The sequence below is a fragment of the Loxodonta africana genome, chromosome 1 (assembly GCF_030014295.1).
Source record: "Loxodonta africana isolate mLoxAfr1 chromosome 1, mLoxAfr1.hap2, whole genome shotgun sequence".
NCBI lineage: Eukaryota > Metazoa > Chordata > Mammalia > Proboscidea > Elephantidae > Loxodonta > Loxodonta africana.
The window spans coordinates 173,133,696-173,154,285 of NC_087342.1; the positions used below are offsets into that span (position 1 = coordinate 173,133,696).

Genomic DNA, 20,590 nt, shown 5'->3' on the forward strand with positions numbered 1-20,590 from the left:
GTATAAGATCATGTCATCTGCAAATAGAGATACTTTTACGTCTTACTTACCAATCTGGATGCTCTTTATTTCTTTATCTAGCCTAATTGCTCTGGCTAGGACATCCAGCACAGTGTCGAATAAGAGCGGTGATAAAGGGCATCCTTGTCTGGTTCCCGATCTCAAGGGGAATGCTTTCAGACTCTCTCTGTTTAGGATGATGTTGGTTATTGGCTTTGTATAAATGCCCTTTATTACGCTGAGGAATTTTCCTTCTATTCCTATTTTGCTGAGAGTTTTTTTCATGAATGGGTGTTGAACTTTGTCAAATGCCTTTCTGCATCAATTGATAAAATCATGTGATTCTCATTTTTTATTTATTTGATGGATTGCATGAATTGTTTTTCTAATGATGAACCATCCCTTCATACCTGGTATGAATCCCACTTGGTCATGATGAATTATTTTTTAGATATGTTGTTGAATTCTGTTGGCTAGAATTTTGTTGAAGATTTTTACATCTAAGTTCATGAGGGATATCCATCTGTAATTTTCTTTTTTTGTGGTATCTTTACCTGGTTTTGGTATCAGGGATATGCTGGCTTCATAGAATGAGTTTGGAAGTATTCCTTGCTTTTCTACGCTTTGAAATACCTTTAGTAGTAGTCGTGTTAACTCTTCTCTGAAAGTTTGGTACAACTCTGCAGGGAAGCCTTCCAGGCCAGGGCTTTTTTTTTTGTTAGGAGTTTTTTGATTACCTTTTCAATCTCTTCTTTTGTTATGTGTCTATTTAGTTGTTCTACCTCTGTTTGTGTTAGTTTAGGTAGGTAGTGTGTTTCTAGGAATTCATCCATTTCTTCTAGGTTTTCAAATTTGTTAGCGTACAATTTTTCATAGTAATCTGATATGATTCTTTTAATTTCAGTTGTGTCTGTTCTAGTATCGCCCATTTCATTTCTTATTCGGGTTATTTGCCTCCTCTCCTGTGTTTCTTTTGTCAGTTTGGCCAATGGTTTATCAATTTTGTTGATTTTTTCCAAAAAACCAGCTTTTGGTCTTGTTAATTCTTTCAATTGTTTTTCTGTTTTCTATTTCATTTAGTTCTGCTTTAATTTTTATTATTTACTTACTTCTGGTGCCTGAGGGTTTCTTTCGTTGCTCCCTTTCTATTTGTTCAAGTTGTAGGGATAATTCTTTGATTTTGGCCCTTTCTTTTCGTATGTGTGCATTTATTGATACAAATTGACCTCTGAGAACTGCTTTCGCTGTGTCCCAAAGGTTGTGATAGGAAGTGTTTTCATTCTTATTGGATTCTCTGAATTTCTTTATTCCATCCGTAATGTCTTCTATAATCCAGTCTTTTTTGAGCAGGGTATTGTTCAGTTTCCAAGTGTTTGATTTCTTTTCCCTGCTTTTTCCGTTATTGATTTCTACTTTTATGTGCCTGACGGTCAGAGAAGATGCTTTGTAATATTTCGATGTTTTGAATTCTACTAAGGCTTACTTTGTGACCTAATATGTAGTATATTCTAGAGAATGTTGCATGTGCACTAGAAAAGAAAGTATACTTGGCTGCTTTGGGTAGAGTGTTCTGTATATGTCTATTAGGTCAAATTGGTTGATTGTGGCACTTAGCTCTTCCAAGTTTTTATTGAGCTTCTTTCTGGATGTCCTGTCCTTCACCAAAAGTGCTGTGTTGAAGTCTCCTACTATAATCGTGGAGCTGTCTATCTGATTTTTCAATGCTGTTAGGGTTTGTTTTATGTATCTTGCAGCCCTGTCATCGGGTGCATAAATATTTAGTATGGTTATATCCTCTTGATATATTGTCCCTTTAATCATTATATAGTGTCCTTCCTTATCCTTTGTGGTGGATTTAACTTTAAAGTCTATTTTGTCAAAAATTAATATTGCCACTCCTGCTCTTTTTTGATTGTTGTTTGCTTGATACATTTTTTTCCATCCCATGACTATTTGTGACTCTAAACCTAAGGTGTGTCTCTTATAGGCAGCATATAGACGGATCTTGTTTTTTTATACACTCTGGGACTCTCTGTCTCTTTATTGGTGCATTTAGTCCCTTTACATTCAGTGTAACTATGGATAGGTATGAGTTTAGTGCTGTCATTTTGATGTCTTTTTTTGTGTGTTGTTGACAGTTCCTTTTTCCCACTTAATTTTTTGTGCTGAGTAGTTTATATATTGTCTTTCCATCTTACTCGTTTTTGTTTCTGCTGAGTTTCTTTTTTTTTTTCTTGTGTTTTATTTTGATGAGTAGGATAGTTAGTCTCCTTTGTGAGTACCTTAATATTTACCCGTTTTTCTAAGTTTAAACCTAATTTTCTTTCTATCCCCTTGTCTTCCTCCCCATTTGGAAGATCTATAACTACATTTCTTAGTCCCTCTTTCTTGTTTTAATGTTTTCTTCTATTACATAATAACATCGCTGTTTCCCTGTTGTGAGCATTTTTTTATCTTGATTTATTTTTGTGATTTCTCTGTCTGGGTTGACCTCTGATTGCTCTGCCCATTGTTCTAGTCTTGGGTTGATACCTGATATTATGGATTTTCTAACCAAAGAACTCCCTTTAGTACTTCTTGTAGTTTTTGTTTCGTTTTTACAAATTCTCTAAGTTTCTGTTTATCTGGAAATGTCCTCATTTCACCTTCATGTTTGAGAGACAATTTTGCTGGATACATGATTCTTGGCTGGCAATTTTTTTCCTTCAGTGCTTTATATAAGTCATCGCATTGCTTTCTTGCCTGCATGGTTTCTGCGAAGTAGCCCAAGCTTATTCTTATTAACTCTTCTTTGTAGGTGACTTTTTGTTTATCCCTAGCTGCTCTTAAAATTCTCTGTCTTTGATTTTGGCAAGTTTGATTATAATATGTCTTGGTGACTTTCTTTTAAAATCTACCTCATGTGGAGTTCGATGAGCATCTTGAATAGGTATCTTCTCATCTTTCATGATATCAGGGAAGTTTTCTGCCAACAAATTTTCAACAATTCTCTCTGCATTTTCTGTTCTCCCTCCCTGTTCTGGTACTCCAATCACTCGTAGGTTATTTCTCTTGGTAGAGTCCCACATGATTCTTAAGGTTTCTTCATTTTTTTTAATTCTTTTATCTGATTTTTCTTCAAATATATTAGTGCCAAGTGATTTATCTTCAAGTTCAGAAATTCTGCCTTCCACTTTCTCAATTCTGCTCCTCTGACTTTGTATTGAGTCGTCTACTTCTGTAATTTTATTGTTAATCTTCTGAATTTCTGATTGCCGTCTGTGTATGGATTTTTCCAGCTTATTAAATTTTTCATTATGTTCTTGAATAACCTTTTTAATTTTTTCAACTGTTTCATCTGTGTGTTCTTTGGCTTGTTCTGAGTACTTTGCCTGATCTCCTTCCTGATGTCTTGAAGGGTTCTGCACATTAACCTTTTGTATTCTGCACCTGGTAATTCCAGGGAGGCACTTTTATCTAGACGATCCCTTGATTCTTTGTTTTGAGAGCTTGTTGAAGCGATCATGGTCTGTTTCTTTATGTTGTTTGATATTGACTGTTGTCTCCGAGCCATCTATAAATTATTGTATTAGTTTATCTTATGTTTGTTTATTGTATCCTAGCTTCTTTCTTTGTTTTGTTTTGATATGCCCAGATGGGTTGCTTGTGTGACCTAGCTTGATTATTTTTGCCTTTGAAGCTCTGATGTCCTGTCACCAGATGGTTAGAGCTATTATCAGGTATATCAGTGTAGGAGTCGATTTACTTTTCTTGTATGAATTCAGCTTAGGTGTCCAGGTAGCTGGTCATCAAGTGTGTGGTACAGGCTCAGTCCTACAGTCTTAGAGGGGCCAGGGTGATTAGTGTAGGTACTGGTATCTGATTTCAGCAGGGGTTCCAATGCTCTGAACAAGGCAGGGGGCTTAGAATTGTCCCCCATGTGACTCTGAGTAAAGCGCATCCCTCTTCCCTAGAGCATACAGGTGGGTGGGTTCTACAGATGGACCATGGGCAACCAGTGCTTTTGGTTGTAGGGACTGGGAGGTACCAGTTATCCTTGGACCCCTGTCATGGGTGGCTTCGTAACCTGAGTAGAGCCACCAGTCCTTAGGCCCCTGATGTGGGTAGATGAGGACCCCGTTTAATAGGCAACTTGGTGTTAGTCATCAAACACCCACCTCTCCACTGCACAGTTGAAACAGTTGCAGTCTGCCAGCAGGGCCTAGACGGGCTGCTTCTGTCCGGAGCTCTGAAGGTTAGTGGAGCTGGCAAATTATCTTTTCCCCCAGTTGCAAATTTATTCCTTCTTCGGGGCTGGGAGAATGGCTCCAGGCACTCAACAGGACCTATCTCAGGCCCAGGGAAATCAACAGCCTCTGAAGCCAGCTTGGGAACGGGGGGCGCGGAAAAATTATACGCAAGTACTTAGCTTTTGCTGAGAGCACCGTTCTTCTCCGTTTCCAGAGGTGTGAGTAGGCTGTGTGGCTGGCTGCTTCTTCTTGAGGAAACTGTGGCCGAATGCTACCACCAGCCTTCCACAGCCGCTCCTGGGAATGGTGCCTGAGGGATCCCGGCAAATCAGGTCCGGCAACTCCTCTTGGCTTCTGAACTGACTCTCCCACCCCCTGCAGCTCAGTCCATTTTCTAACTTTGCCTTTGATGTTCAGGGCTCCTAGTTTGTCATAAATACAATCGTTTCACTTGTTTTTTTGGGGTCTTTGTTGTAAGAAGGATCACCGGAAGCACCTGGCTATTCTGTCATTTTGGCCCGACCTCCTGAAATCAAAAGCTATTGTTCTTAAACTCTTTACCCAAAAAGTGTGGGTATGCAATAAGTGGGAGTTGTTAGTGCTGTAGATTTTTTGTCATTACAAAAAAAATTTTTTTTTTAGTATGTACTTAGGCTTTCGAGATCAAATGTTCAATATTCTGCCTTCTGAGCAGTAAGGTTTTTTGCACTCTTGAGGTGCCATCTCATGAGCCTCAGTTTCTTAGCCTCACACTTTACACTTTGTTTAAAATGCAAGAATCAAAACTTAAGCTAAATTCTTTCTTTGTACCCTCATTGTGTTTAATGTCTCTCAATGTCCAAAAGCGTTTTTTGATACCTAATGGTAGCCCAACTCAACGGCTAACAGGACTGAATCAACTTGATAACTCCCCAAGTCCATCATAGCTTTATATTTGAACATTATCCACAATAACAGATTGCAGGCTTGACCGGAGCTCTCTTTTTTCTATGTAACTTTTAGAAAGCCTTTTGACCTTTCTGGGCCTCAAAGTCTTTATCTGTAACAGAAAGGGCGTTGGACTAGATTTTTATTAAGCTTTCTGCTGGATCTGAAATTGTTAATTATTTTGACCTGTTAAAGAATGAAAAAAAAATCAGTACACTGAATCTTTACAAGTATGTAAATGTTGCCCTTCAAAATTGTTCCTTGAGAAAGAGGCTAGAAGACAGCCAAGAGAGGGGGCCAACAAGAGCATTATCTGGAACACGTTAGGAGACTGGAGTCCATTTCAGTGCTGTGTTACTGTTATGTATTGTGAACATGTGCAATTGGCTGAGTGCTGTAAGTGCAGATTGCTAGTCAAGGATACTTCCTACAATTAGGAATATTTTTCTCCAATTGAATTACCTTGGTGCTTGTCCACATTGCCGTTTGTTTGCTACTTTCTACCTCATCATACAGGTTTGCACAATCTACTTGTGTTTTCACTCCAGTAGTTTGACCCTCGTATGCTGTGAAATACTGAAGCCATCTGAACCTGAACTATACCCTTATAAAATGACTGACTTCCTTTTTAAGGCTTTTAAGGAAATTGTCCTAATTATTTATGATTTAGTAACATAAGCAGCTTTGCCTCCAAATGCTTACTTAGTGTTTTTTATTTTGGCTTATTTGAAAAATGGCTTGTTCCTTTTTCTGTGTATGTGATACCCAGATGAGTTATAAGGGCTTTTTAATTTTGAATCTTTAGTTTTTATTTTTAAGATTTTCTTAACAAGATTGATTTATGTTCTTTTCAGTCTTTTAAAAGCCTGCTTTCTGAAACAATATGGTTATCTTTTTTTCCATGTTATTTTGCCTCCCTCCTTTAGGAGTAAACGAATACTGTTTAATATTTTCTCCAGTTTTTCTGCCTTTGGTATCTCCAAATTTACTGTACTGTGCTTTGTATGTCAAAATTTCTAGTATTTCCAGCGTATTTTAATGGATAAAATTTTAAAACCGTAATTACTAAATCTATATTCATTTTATGCTTATTGAAAGATTTGTGACCTACCCCTAGTGTGTATGTATATACATATAAAAAAATTTTTTTTATTTATATACATATAGTTTTATACACGCATGTATATGTATATATACACACACATATATATACACGCACACAATTTGTGACATGAATTTTATAAACTAGTCCCACTGCTGGCTTCATCTGATTTATCTGCTCTCATTTTCCTTATCCACTTATTTTACATGAAAATGTATATGTATAGAGGTAAGATGTTAAAATTTTGTATCATTTAAAAAAATTGTTAAATATATCAAATAAAAATAAAATATAACACCCTTATACCTACCCCCTTAAATGAACAAATGTTAACATTTTGCCTTATTTGCTTTGTTTTTAATGAAATAAAATATTACATATATTTTGCAAGTGCCTTGATACAGTAATGTTTTTATGTTTTATTTATACATAAAAGGCATCTTACTGGTACCTATCATTCTGTAACTTGCTTTTTCACACAACAGTATGTTTTCAGAGCCTAAACATGTTGCTAAACATAGATCTAGTATATTTACTTTAGCTGCTGTAGCGTACCTTACTGTGTGAGTCTGGCATAATTTACTTATCCGTTCCCCTATTCATGGATATTTGTGTTATTTTTTTTTTTCTAGGGCAAACAACGCTACAATGGATATCATTATACATATCTCCAAGTGAACATTTGCCATTTTCTCTAGGGCCCATTCACAAGTACCGAGAAGTAGAATTGCTGAGTTATAGGGTATATAACAAACCAAACCTGTTGCCGTTGAGTCAGTTCCAACTCATAGAGACCCTATAGGACAGAGCTTAACTGCTTTATAGGGTTTCCAAGGCCATAACCTTCACAGAAGCAGATTGCCACATCTTTCTCCCGCAGAGCGGCTTGTGGATTCAAACCGATGACCCTTCAGTTAGCAGCCAGGCACTTAACCACTGTGCCACTAGGGCTCCTTATAGGGTAAATATACAGCCTCACAGTTTTCAAACTGTCCTCCAAAATTTTGTTCAAGTTTACGCTCCCACCAGCAGCTTCTCAGAATTTCTTTTTTTCCACATCTTTGCTAAAGCTTGATATTGACAGGATTTTAAGTTTTCGTCAGTATAATTGGTATGAAATAACTTGTTTTAATTTGCATTTTCTTAATTAACTAGTCAAGTTGACTATCTTTGGTCTTGACAATTCATGTTTTTTCTCCTGTTAACTTCTGTTACTATCTTTTGTCTTTTTATTAACTGAGCTGTTTCTTACTGTTTTTAGAATATGAGTTATTTCTGTATTTTTGGTACTAATCTTTTATCTGTTATCTTTGTTGCTGTTATCTTCTCTCAGGCTAGTGCAGGGCTTTTAACTTCGTTAATTGTAGCTTTAGTTATATGTTGTTGTTTGTCATTAGGTGCTGCCGAGTTGGTTCCCACTCGTAGCAACCTTATGTACAACAGAATGAAACACTGCCAGGTCCTGCGCCACCCTCATAATCATTATTATGCTTGAACCCATTGTTGCAGCCACTGTGTCAATCTTCTTTTTCACTGACTCACTACTCTTTCAAGCATGATGTCCTTCTCCAGGGCCTGGTCCCACCTGATAACATGTCCAAAGTACATGTGATGAAGTCTCGCCATCCTTGCTTCTAATGATCATTCTGGCTGGACTTCCTTCAAGACAGATTTGTTCCTTCTTTTGGCAGTCCACTGTATATTCAGTGTTCTTCACCAACACCATAACTCAAAGGCATCAGTACTTCAGTTTTCCATATTCATTGGCCAGCTTCCATGTGCATATGAAAAAATTGAAAACGCCATGACTTGGATCAGGTGCACTTTAGCCTTCAAGGTGAGATCTTTCCTTTTTAACACTTTAACAAGGTCTTTTACAGCAGATTTGCTCAATGCAGTGCGTCATTTGATTTTTTGACTGCTGTTTCCATGGATGTTGACTACGGATCCAAGCAAAATGAAATCCTTGGCGACATAAATCTTTTCTCCGTTTATCATGATGTTGCTTATTGGTAGTTGTAAAGATTTTTGTTTTCTTTATGTTGAGGTGCAGTCCATACTAAAAGCTGTAGTCTTTGATCTTCATCAGTGCTTCAAGTCCTCTTTCAGCAAGCAAGGTTGTGTCATCTGCATATCACGGGTTGTTAATGAATCTTCCTCCAGTTCTGATGCCACTTTCTTCTTCATATAGCCCAGCTTCTTGGATTATTTGCTCAGCATATAGATTGAATAAGTATGGTGAAAGGCTATAACCCTGATGCACACCTTTCCTGATTTTAAAGCAGTATCCCCTTGTTCTGTTTGAACACCTGCCTCTTGATCGACGTACAGGTTCTGCATGAGGACAATTAAGTGTTCTAGAATTCCAATTCTTCACAGTGTTATCCATAATTTGTTATCCACACAGTCGAATGCCTTTGTGTAGTCAAAACACCGGTAAACATCTTTCTGGTATTGCTTTCTTTCAGTCAAGATTTATCTGGTATCAGCAATGATATCCCTTGTTCCATGTCCTTTTCTGAATCTGGCTTGAATTTCTGGCAGTTTCCCATCAATGTACTGCCGCAACCATCTCAGAAATTATTGAACAGTATCAATATCACATGCAAATAAAATTATGCTGATGATAATTCAAAAACAGTTGTAGCAGTACTCTGACAGGGAACTGCTGTATGAATCTACATATGTACAATTCTATGTTTAGGTATGACTGCCGTAAAGTTTTAGATGAGAGGTTAGCCAAGAGAAACTCTGTCTAAAACAGTACTGTTGACTGGAAAAATAGTCTCGGGACATGTTGAAAATTTTGAACTTTAGGACTTGTGTCTAAGTCTAAGTAAAATTCCAGTAATGTCTTAGTTTAAAACAGCTCCAGACAATTTTACAACATGTATCAGAAGAATTAAAACTGACTTTGACTCAACAATACCATTTCTAGATTGTATCCTAATGAAAAAATTGGTGCTTTACATAAAACTTTATGTATTGCCATTAAAAAGACATACTCTAAAATAATATTTAATGATTTAAGAAAATGTTTCTCTTGTAATATTAAGTATAAAAGCAATTTATATAAATGATATGTATGGTAAGATACTAACTTTGGTTAAAGTAATAAAAGACTGGTAGAGTATATACCAAAATATATACCAATAATAGTTATCTCAGATTGGTAGAATTTATAATGATTGTTTTCCTCTATAATTTCCAAATTTTGTAGAATGACAGCATATTACTTTGCAGAATCAAAGTTTGTCGAAGATCTCTCCAAATACTCTCTCCAGTCTCTTGGCTAACACAGTAAAATAGCGTGGATTTATATACAATGCATAAGGGAACCCTGGGGGCACAGTGGTTAAGAGCTCGGTTGCTAACTGAAAGGTCAGCAGTTTGAACCCTGCAGCCACTCGGCAGGAGAAAGATGTGGCAGTCTGCTTCCGTAAAGATTTACATCCTTGGAAACCCTACGGGGCAGTTCTACTCTGTCCTGTGGGGTCGCTATGAGTCAGAATTGACTCGAGGGCAATGTGTTTGCTTTTGCTTTTTTCCCCATATATATATATACACACACACAAACACACATGTGTATAAAATGTAAATATAAGAAGTTGTAGACAGTATTCATATACATTAAGAATATTACTTACGATTGAACTTATCATTGTGAATGCCCCTAGCTGTGGCTATTTTTTTTTTTTTTAATTGAACTTTAGATGAAAGTTTACTGAACAAACTAGTTTCTCATCAAACAGTACACACATTGTTGTATGACATTGGTTAACAGCCTCATGACTTGTCAACACTCTCCTTTCTCAACCCTGGGTTCCCTATTACCAGCTTTCCAGTTCCCTTCTACTTTCCAGTCCCCGCCCCAGGGCTGGTGCACCCCTTTAGTCTTGTTTTGTTCCATGGGCCTGTTCAATCTTTGGTTGAAGGGTGAACCTCATGAGTGGCCTCATTACTGAGCTGAAAGGGTGCCCAGGGTCTATACTCTCAGGGTTTCTCCAGTCTCTATCAGGCCAGGAAGTCTGGTCTTTATTTTTGAGTTAGAATTTTGTTCTACATTTTTCTCCAGCTCTGTCCAGGACCCTCTATTGTGATCTGTGTCAGAGCAGTCAGTGGTGGTAGCCAGGCACTATCTCATTGTACTGGACTCGGCCTGGTGGAGGCCATGCCGGATGTGGTCCATTAGTCCTTGGGACTAATCTTTCCCTTGTGTCTTTAGTTTTCTTCATTCTTCCTTGCTCCAGAAGGGGTGAGTCCCATGGAGTGCCCTAGATGGCTGCTCACAGGCTTTTAAGACCCCAGACATGTAGCCATTGGTTTTGTAGCTTTAAAACCCAGGTAGCTAATTGGAGAATTGTCTTCTGTATCTTTTGAAGGAGGGTAATTTGCAGCTGATGAAACACCAAAACCAAACCCACTGCTGTTGAGTCAATTCCAACTCATAGCAACCCTAATAGAAAAGAATAAACTGCCCCATAGGGTTTCTCACGCTGTAATCTTTACAGAAGCAGATTACCACATCTTTCTCCTGCGGAACAGCTGGTAGGTTCTAACTGAACTGCCAACCTTTCAGTTAGCAGCTGGTCACTTTAACCACTGCATCACCAGGGCCCCTTTTGCAGCTGATAAGAAGTGTTTCATTGAAGGATGAGAGTTGGTTTTAAGCAAGGCTAGAGGTGTGTTAGCCAAGGCTAGTCTGGGCTAGATTGGTAAGTGAGTCCAACTACCATGGTGAAAGCTGGATTGGAGGGTCGGTGCCACTTTTTGTGGGGCGCCAAATTTGCAGTAGTCTAGAGCTATGAGTCAGAATTGACTCGACGGAACTGGGTTTTTTTTTTTGTTTTTTTTTTTAGAGCAAATTCAAAGCCCTGAGATGGTTAAACGTATTTGTTTCTCTTTTAGATTGTGAGTGTTTCCTCTTTCCATCTCCAGCTTTTAGTAGATAGCCTGGCACATGTTAGACACTCAGTAAATATTACTGAAATTGAAATGGAATGGAAACTGGAAATAATGCAGATTCCTAACATTAGCTTTACTGAAAAGTCACTTCAATATTAAATGAAGTGAATTGTCACAGACAACCTCTGTTTGGATGGCAGGGAAGTTTTTAGGAGCAATAATGATCTCATGTTTAGCTCTCATAGGCTCTTTTCTCTACTACTTTTATTTTAGCTGCTAGGGGTACTTTGGAAGGCCCTCAGTTCTTTCAGTATTTGGCACAGTTAGCTATAGGTAAAGTATGTACATTGGAAACTGACGAAGAACTAGAACATATAAGAGGAGCGTGTGAGATACCAATTTTCATAGCTACATTTCAAGCAAAATATAAGTTGATCAGCTTAATTAAGCTTCTGCCTCGGCTAGTAAGAAAAATCAGGTTTTGTCCTTTTGCCCTCTGTGCTGTTCAACAGCATACACCAGTTTTCATTTTAAGACCTTAACGGCTGTGCCAACAAGTCTAGTTTGAAAAAAAAGAGTTTAATGGTGTCTCTCTACAGATCAGCCTGTCAACATCTCTGGCCATCAGTAGATCACTCCCCCTTCAGAACAGTTGTTCACTTTAGACATGTCATAAGTTTGTGTGGTTAAGCTTGCTAATTGGCATAAGGATTGAAATTACGAATTTGGAGCTCCGGATGGCAAGGAGAGCAATGTTACGACAAATGTAGGTGTTTGTGTTGCTTTTTCACAGAATAACTCAGTCACTCCTGTGACTAGAACCCACTCTGGGCTGAATGGGATAGGTGTTTTACTTTGTATTGAGATGACTTTTCAGTAAAATTTATCTTGGAGCTCTACATGACTTTTAATTCATTTCAGATTGGCAAGCATTTATTAAGTATGGATAAGGTGCTGAGGTTACAAAGATGAATAAGATATGATTCCTGTCCTCAAGGCTTACAGTTTAATGGAGAAGACATGAATAGATTATGTCAGTCTACTATATTACGCATATGGGTATGCAGAGAGGAGAGTTAATTAAGCAGGAAAGAACCCAGGTCTTCTGACTTCCTCCAGAGCCCTTTCCACTATATCATGTTCCTTAGTGGAACCATGGGGATATATTCCCACCCCAAATCCAAAGAAATGTGGGGGGAAATGCCTAAGAATCAGTTTGGTGTCACTAAATCTAAGAAAGTAACAGGAACTCAAAGGGATGTAATGTTAGAGAACGAACAGGAAGAGGAGTGACACTGTGTTTGAAGAGATGAACCTTTTCCTGCATTGCCTACCAATTGATGTTGTGCCGTCACATTGATGGAGGCGACAGGAAAGTCAGCAAACGAAAAGTAAGTGCTTAGGCATATAAATTGTTTTTCTTTCTGTTCTCAAGAAATTGCTGATGGTGATTATCTTCAAAGGGGGGAAAGTGATGGTTATGGTTGAGAATCAGCAGTCAAGGACTAAAAAAAATGTTTACTATTTTTTGTCTTTCTATGCTATTTAGATTTTGTTACCAGTCAATCTATTACTTTTATTTTTTTTTATGTTAAATAGGAGTTTCTATTGATGAGATTATGGGCCACTGAATTTTTTTAAATTAAGTATTGTATACTATACAAGGTGTGCTAATAGATTTCATCCTAAGAGTAACTAGGTAGGTTGACATTCACGGTGGACATTTCACAGATCCACAAAGAAATAATATTTTTATAACATAGGACAGCTATGGTACTATAGAACCTTTATTTCCTTGTATCTGTGAGAAGGGAATAATTTAAAATTATAGGTAGGGATATGGGAAACTTCACTTCTTGCAGCTGGAGTAAATCCCTATACTCACATGCATACATACATGTATACATTTTTTCCTGGGGTAGGACACAGCTTTCCTGAGTGAAAAAGGCGCTCTGGTGAGGAAAGGCAAGGGTGGGAGTCAGATTAAAATTTTTATATCAATTACTCTAGATAGGGCTGTGCTGTGATAGGGACTCTGAGGACTTTTAGTTCCTAAAAGCAGGGGTAAGTAGCATTGGTGGCTTGTGTAACTGGCTTATTTGTAAGTTATGCGTTTGAACTCACTGTAGTGGTCAAATGGTGCTTATTTTCAGTGCAAAACAACTTTAATTCTTTAGCAGTTTATTTCGATGACGTGTTTGCTGTCCAATGGAATTTGCAGTCTTAATAAGATCCCAGAGCAACTCTGGTGTGTAACTTGTGCTGTATTTATACTATCCTTGGAAAAGATAGGAAATGCATGTTTGAACTAGAGATCCACAGTTTTTTCTGCAAAATTAGGAAAGTTCCTAAAGAGTTTTTACCTGTGTGTTATTGGTGTTGTTGAGAAGCGAGTAATTTTTCTTTAAAGAGCCAGGGTACATTGGATAGAATGAAAAAATTAAATCAGTGTGGTGTTTGTGGCCTGTGAGTGAAAGAAGGAATGCCAAGTGTGGAACTGGGACTGTAAATTATCATCCTTGGCAGGAACAGAGTTTGCCTTTCTTCCTGTTGTGTCTGGACAGTTACCAGGGCCTGTGATGGACTTTGCAATCTATTTCTCAAATTCCCAGAGAGTGTTGCAGTGTTATATGGATTCTGGGGAAGGAGTGATCTGACCTCATTCAGTTTGGTTTCTTTTTTGTTTTCATTTTAGAGATGGTACTTTTTAATATTTGTTGTTGTTTTTAGTTGCCTTTGAGTTGGCTCTGACTCATGGGCAACCTTATGTATATCAGAATGAAATGTCTGGTCCTCTGCCGTCTTCATGATCATTGGTATGTTCAGAGGAATTATAAAAAATGGTTAATGTGATGGGAAAAAAAGGATTTTTATAATCTCTTTGTTTTATAGTTTTTACTTTTTTAAAAACAAGTGAACACCTATATGAAATTACATATGGAATACATTTGAAAACCAGAAGTAGGCCCCCTCAAAAGTTTCTGATTCAAGATAGCTTAGTATACATTCCATTTACTGTATTTCAGTGATTCTAAGACTTTTTTTCACAGTCAAAATATTTCTAAAATAGGGATCTGTCTTGTAATCGTTATTGGCCTTGATCGAAGTTAGACTTCTTCAGGGAAGATTTGCATTTCCTCTGCCCTTGTACTGCTGCCAGCCTGAGACCATTTTAAATTAACATTCTCTGCTTGAGGGTTGTTTGTTTGACCCCACTGGTAGTGTGGATTCAGACTGCAAAGGTGTGGATATGGTTTACAGTGTCATGGATAAAAGTTCCTGTACTCGGTGCCCGGCATAGACTTCCAGGTTTCTTTTCTGCCTCTTTCTGCATGGTGGGTTTATTTTCCATTTACCCTGCACTGCGTTTGTAGCTTTCTGTTTTTCCAACTTTATATGGCAGTACTCCTATTTTGGGTATTTTAGTTTGTGACACATGAAAGAATAATGTGTCTTATAATAGTGGTTTAAATTTGATGAAAGATCCAAAGTAACTGACTCTTATTGCAGACACACTTCTATTAAGCTCAGTGTTTTTGTTATGCACTTCTTTGCTTATTCCTTACCAGTGGTCTTCAAACCAATTTGCATAAGATTACTTGGGCAGTTGATTAAAACTGTACATCTTGGGGCCTCATCCCGAGAGATTTTGTTTCAGTGGAGCTGGGTGAGGTATTTAGTAAATACCCTCAAAGTATCACACTTAGTGAAAGACTGCATGCTCTATATGAGTGAATAATCATGGCTTTAGCTGCCATCAGTATATATCAATGACTTCTACATCCTTACCTTTAGTTCAAGTCATTCTTCTTAAATGCCAGACTCACCTATACTATTGACAAGTCCATATGAAAGGCAGAATACACTTTGATCCAAGCTAAGCAAAAAAAAAAAAAAACCCATTGCTGTCAGTTCCAACTCATAGCGACCCTGTAGGACAGAGTAAAACTGCCCCACAGGATTTCCAAGGCTGTGCTCTTTACAGAAGCGGACTACCGCATCTTTCTCCCATGGAACAGGTGGTGGATTTGAACTGCTGACCTTTTGATTAGCAGCTGAGCGCTTAACCACTTTGCCTCCAGGGTTCCATTTTGATCCAGGTCACAGGGTTCAAATCCCAGCTCAGCCAATTAATAACTGTGTGATCTTGGGTAAGTTACTTAACTGAGAGATAATTCTCAGTTTCTTCATGTAAAATGGAGTTAATACTTACCTCATAGAGTTATCTTGACAGTTCAGTGGATCTATACATGTAAAGTTCTGTGACCACTGTCTGGCACATATCAAGCTCTGTCTAAGTGTTAGTTGTTGTTACTGTGTTTTGTTGCTGTGCCACAGACCTCACACATGTCTACCTACTTTCTCACTTTCTTTTGCATATCAAATTTCACTCATTCATCCTTCATGTCTCAGTTTAAGGACTAGTCCCCCAGGAAGCCATCTGTATAACCTCCAGGCTCTGAGTTAGATTCTCCTCCTCTGGGCTCCCATACCTGTTACCGGTTGCCGTGAAGTCGATTTGGACTCACAGCAACCCAATAGGACAGAGTAGAACTGCTCCATAAGGTTCCAAGGCTATAATTTTTATGGAAGCAGACTGCCACATCTTTCTCCCACAGAGTGGCTGGTGGATTCGAGTTACCACCCTTTCAGTTAACAGCCAAGCACTTAACCACTATGCTGCCAGGGCTCCTTTGAGTGTCTATAAGCACCTCAAATTTGACATATCTAAAACTAGATTCATTCTTTTTCCCTCAGACTTGTATCTCCTTTTATATTATTTATTTCCGTTAATGTTACCACCGTCTTTTATTTTTTTGATGTTAAATAGGAGTACTTGCCCAAGTGAAAACCTTGGGAGTCATTTTTGATACTGTCTTCTCCGCCATTTCACATATCCAGTTGTTCCCTAAGTTCTTTTGATTGTATCTTCTAAGTATCTTTTGTGTTTATCTCATCTACTCCAGTTATATTTCAAGCCCATATTTTCCGTTGTCTGGATTACTTTAGGAACTTCTTAATTTGTTCTTCAGTCTATAATTTCTTCCCCCTTCAATCTGTACATCTCAGGTCCATTAAAATAAACTTGTCAAGATGCAAACCTGATCATGTTATTCTTCTTTCATCCTCCATTAACTCCCCATTGTGTAATCAGAGAAAATACAAGCTCCTTTGTGTGATATACAAAGTCTGTAGTGGTCTCTTACCACCAACATTTATTCACTATGCTGCACCCAAATTCACTAAGGTCTGTTGAGTCCCTCAGTGATAATACATTCTGTCTCCACTAATTGTATATTTCCAAATTTTGTCTTCCTGTTGAACCTGTTTGCTTGTTTGTATGTTTGTTTGTTTTGGTCTCTGTCTTTCGTATCTTTCCAAATGTGTGGTGAGCCTTGGTCAGACAATTTATGTTTAAGAGTGGGGCGCTAAAAAACTGATTGGAAACTCTGAATCCATTCCTCATTTTAGCATTTTCAAAATCTTTGGTAACTTGGGCTACTCATAGTCTCCAGATAAGGATCCGCATTCTGGGAACTGAATCTTCCTGCTTTCTGCCTGGTGCCCCCACCTTCAGCTGTGCCCAGTGTCCCCCAATCCAGAGATGCACTTTAATTCCCTCTTCAGAGAACAAAGCAAAACTTCCAGTCTCTTCCCAGGTAGAGGGAGGCTGCATGGAGAGGCAGGGAGGATTTAGCGTATGATTACATCTAAGTGCAACTTTTAACCTGTTCTCTGGGCTGCCCCATCTTGACTCCTAGATGTGGGGCAAATTCCTGAGCTGTGTGGGGTTCTCAGGGTAAATTTAAAGGTCACTTAGTAGGTTTTTTTGGTCATCATTTGGGTTAGGAGTCTGCCTTTTTGCATTAGCTAAGTCTGTTACTACTCCTCCATCTGTTTTTCATTTTCCAAAGTTCTGTTGTTGTCATCTCTCCTATCTCTTTGTTTTTGCAGGTTTATGTCTTTTCTTAAAAATTGTTCCAGTATTATTTCCAGTGGGTTTCCAAGAAGGAGCAAAGAAGTCAGTGTGTATGTTTAATCTATCATATTTACCTAAACTCCTCTTTCAAGCTGTTTGTAATTCCAGATTGTCTCCGGCTATACTTCTCTCTCCACAAACAGGGAGAGTTAGATCATCTCTTCTGTGTTCCCAGGACACTCTGTATATGCTTCTGTTATACAAACTGATCCCGCTGAATCATATCTTGTTTTTAACTTGTCTCCCTACCACACAGTGATATCATTGGGGGAAATACTTTTTTCCTTATTTATTTTTATGTACTCAGAACATATCAACCAAACCCATTGCTGTCCAGGCCCTATTGGACAGCGTAGAACTGCACCATAGGGTTTCCAAGGCTATATAATCCTTACTGAAGCAGACTGCCACATGTTTCTCCCACCGAGTGAGTGGGGAGTTCGAACTACAAAGCTTTCAGTTGGCAGCCTAGCACTTAATTACTGTGCCACTAGGGCCTCTTGTCCTAAATATTAAAAAAAAAAAAAACTTGCCGTCAAGTCAATTCCAACTCATAGAGACCTTATAGGACAGAGTAGAACTGTTTCATAGGGTTTCCAAAATGCTGCTGACCAATACCAACTGCCAACCTTTCGGTTAGCAGCTGTAGCTCTTAACCACTGTGCCACTAGGGCTCCCTTGTCCTAAGTATAAGAAAAAAAGTATAAAAAAGGTACTAAATTTGGGGGGTACAGATTAGGCTAGACACATACTACTCTGGTATGTTAAATCATTGAGACATTTACTGAATAGCTCTGAGGAGCTATTGGATCAGACATTCAAATCTTCAGACATTATAATAGCAGTTATAAAAATAGGAATTGTTAGCAATGAGCTCTCCAAGTCTACGCCCTTGGCTGTCACGATGGTGGCTGCCATCTTCTTATAACCTTTCATTCAACATTATTTAAGAGACTTCATTTATGTTAAATTTGTAACTTTTTATTTACTTCCCAGTTTTCCCTTAGACTTGGAAAATTAAAAAAAAAAAAAGTTGTTATCCGTTCAAGATTCTCAAGTATAGAAATTAAACATATCATATATAATTTGTTGCTGGATATTTGCTGAGGGAAGGTGATTGCAGAAACTCATAGACTAGGGAAAGATGGGGTTGGATAATAGTAGAAAGCAACAGATCTTGTATTTGTACCAAGCCATGTATGATTTGTTTGGTTAGGGCATAGTACATTTCTATTTTACTTTGACTTTTACATTTTATGATTGTTTAGCTTAAGTTTGAAACATTAATACAGTAGAATTCCTTTAGTAATTTAAAAAATTTTGTTAGAACAAGAAGTGCTCATTATAAAATTTATTTAAGCAATACAGAAAAGTTCAAACCTAGGAGTAAAGACTCACAAAGCAATAAGCAAAAAAAATCTACTACCCAGAATTAACCATTGTTAATATTTGGAGAAATCTTTATTTTGATAGTGTAATTTTGTTTAACTAATATGTTATTGTGTAGAACTTAACATATTACTAGTTTCCCAAAACATAGCTATATATAATTAAAGTTTTAGTCAATATGCTTAGGCCACAAAGTTGTTGGACTTGTTCTCCAAAGGGGTACCACTGTATTTTAAATTATTTTTATATTTAACATTATTAGTTTTGCCATAAAGTATAAGACAATAATGGCATTTTAAAAAAGTGTTAATGTTCTTTTATGAAATTGTAGTATTTTATTCTTAGGAAGTATTCTTTAACTTTTTATTTGGATATAATTTCAAACTTACTGAAAAATTACAAGAATATTACAAAGAACACCCATATATCCTTTACCCAGATTCCCCTGTTGGAAACATTTTGCCTTTTTTGTTTTATCATTTGCTGTCTCTAACATACATTTGCTTTCTCTGTATGTGTGTGTGCATGTATGTGTGCGTATACCTGTGTATATGCATTTTATATAAACACACACAAAAATAATTATACACATTTTTTTCTGAAACATTTGAGAGTAAATTTTATATACCATGGATCTAGATAAATCAGTGTATATTTCCTAAAAATAAGGATATTCTCTTACACAACCACAATACATCATCTTCAGTAAATTTAACATTAATATAATGCTTGTATCTAATCCATCATCTGTAATCCAGTTTTGTCAGTTGGCCCAATTATATTCTTCATAGCATTTTCCCCCTCCAGTACAGGATATAGATTAGGATCATACACTGCAATTAGTTGTCACTGTTATTTAGCCTTCTTTAATCTGAAACAATTCCTCAGTTTTTTATTGTCCTCTTTTTAAACAGCTTTATGGAAATGTACTTTCATTATCTTTTATGACATTGACATTTTCGAAGTAAACACTGTCTCCTCCTTTTTGTAAAAAAATAGACTATCTTTGGGGTTTATGCAAAGTTTCCTCATGATAAGATTCAGATTATGCATTCCTGGCCGGAATACCACATAGGTGATGTTGTGTCCTCTTCACGTCCAGAGGCACATGACGACCATCTATCTCTCATGAGTGATGTTAATTTTACTTATCCTATCAAGATGATGTCCAACTTCTCTATTTTTTTCCTTGCTTTTAATAAGTTATCCATGGAGGAGACTCTAACGTGGTGCAGATATCCTGGTCCTCACCAAAACTTACCCCCCGCCAGATTTACCATCTGTTGGTCCATCTTGCCTAAGTCAATCTTTACTACGATAGCTGCAAAATGCTGATTTTCAAATCAAACAAGGTCTATTTTTAAAATTAATTATAAATTATGTTAAGTAAGTCCATTTGAATGTCAAAAGATGAGTATACTAAATGTAAGATTTGATGCTACAGTCAATACATTATACATGATAGACATTGAAATATGATATTTAAACTATTCCTGGATTTCTTGCGTTTGATAGTCGTTCTGGGTATTCCTATAAACTCATTGCATACGTTTTAAAATTGAATACGTAGTGCGTTTTAGGATGTGATCTAGGTTCTGATACTTCTTCTGTCTGTTTTCTCTACTGACCTGTCTAACAGATGCTCTGTTATCTGAATCCCTTTAGTGAACTCTCCATTTAGTTAATGATTAACCAGATAATATTCGCTTACTGCTATTGAAGAAAAACAAACTTTCCAGTATGGAGTAGCTTTGAGAACCATGTCTGAATAGAAAGATATAAGTTCTTTTTCCTTTTTGAAATATGAGTCTTAATCTGTATGAGTATGTAAGTAAAACTAGTATGCTTAGAGTACTTAGTACCTGTATATCTAAAGCTATGGCAGTCCACTCTTTCAGGCATTGTTTAAATGTTCAGAGAAACCTCTCATTAAAAAGATTATAAAATTTTTTATAAAATGCTTAAAACATCTTTGGATAACCTGGCAGCAAAGTAAGGGGCAAATATGAGGCTTCAAGTATGAGAATGCACAATTCCATAGGAATAAATTGGCCCTAG

At 37.3% G+C, this 20,590-nt stretch overlaps 1 protein-coding gene across 9 annotated transcripts in view; it reads left to right on the top strand.

The window, feature by feature from the left end:
- CEP57L1 (centrosomal protein 57 like 1) overlaps positions 1–20,590 on the top strand; it is a 68,234-nt gene that overhangs the window by 15,841 nt on the left and 31,803 nt on the right. Inside the window, exon 1 of one of the 9 annotated variants that reach the window (XM_023542984.2) lies at positions 9,314–12,554. The exons of the other annotated variants lie outside the window; for them this stretch is intronic. The gene's annotated coding sequence lies outside the window, so the exon portion shown is untranslated. Of the gene's footprint in view, positions 1–9,313; positions 12,555–20,590 lie in introns of those variants that run through there. 9 annotated transcript variants of the gene reach the window in all.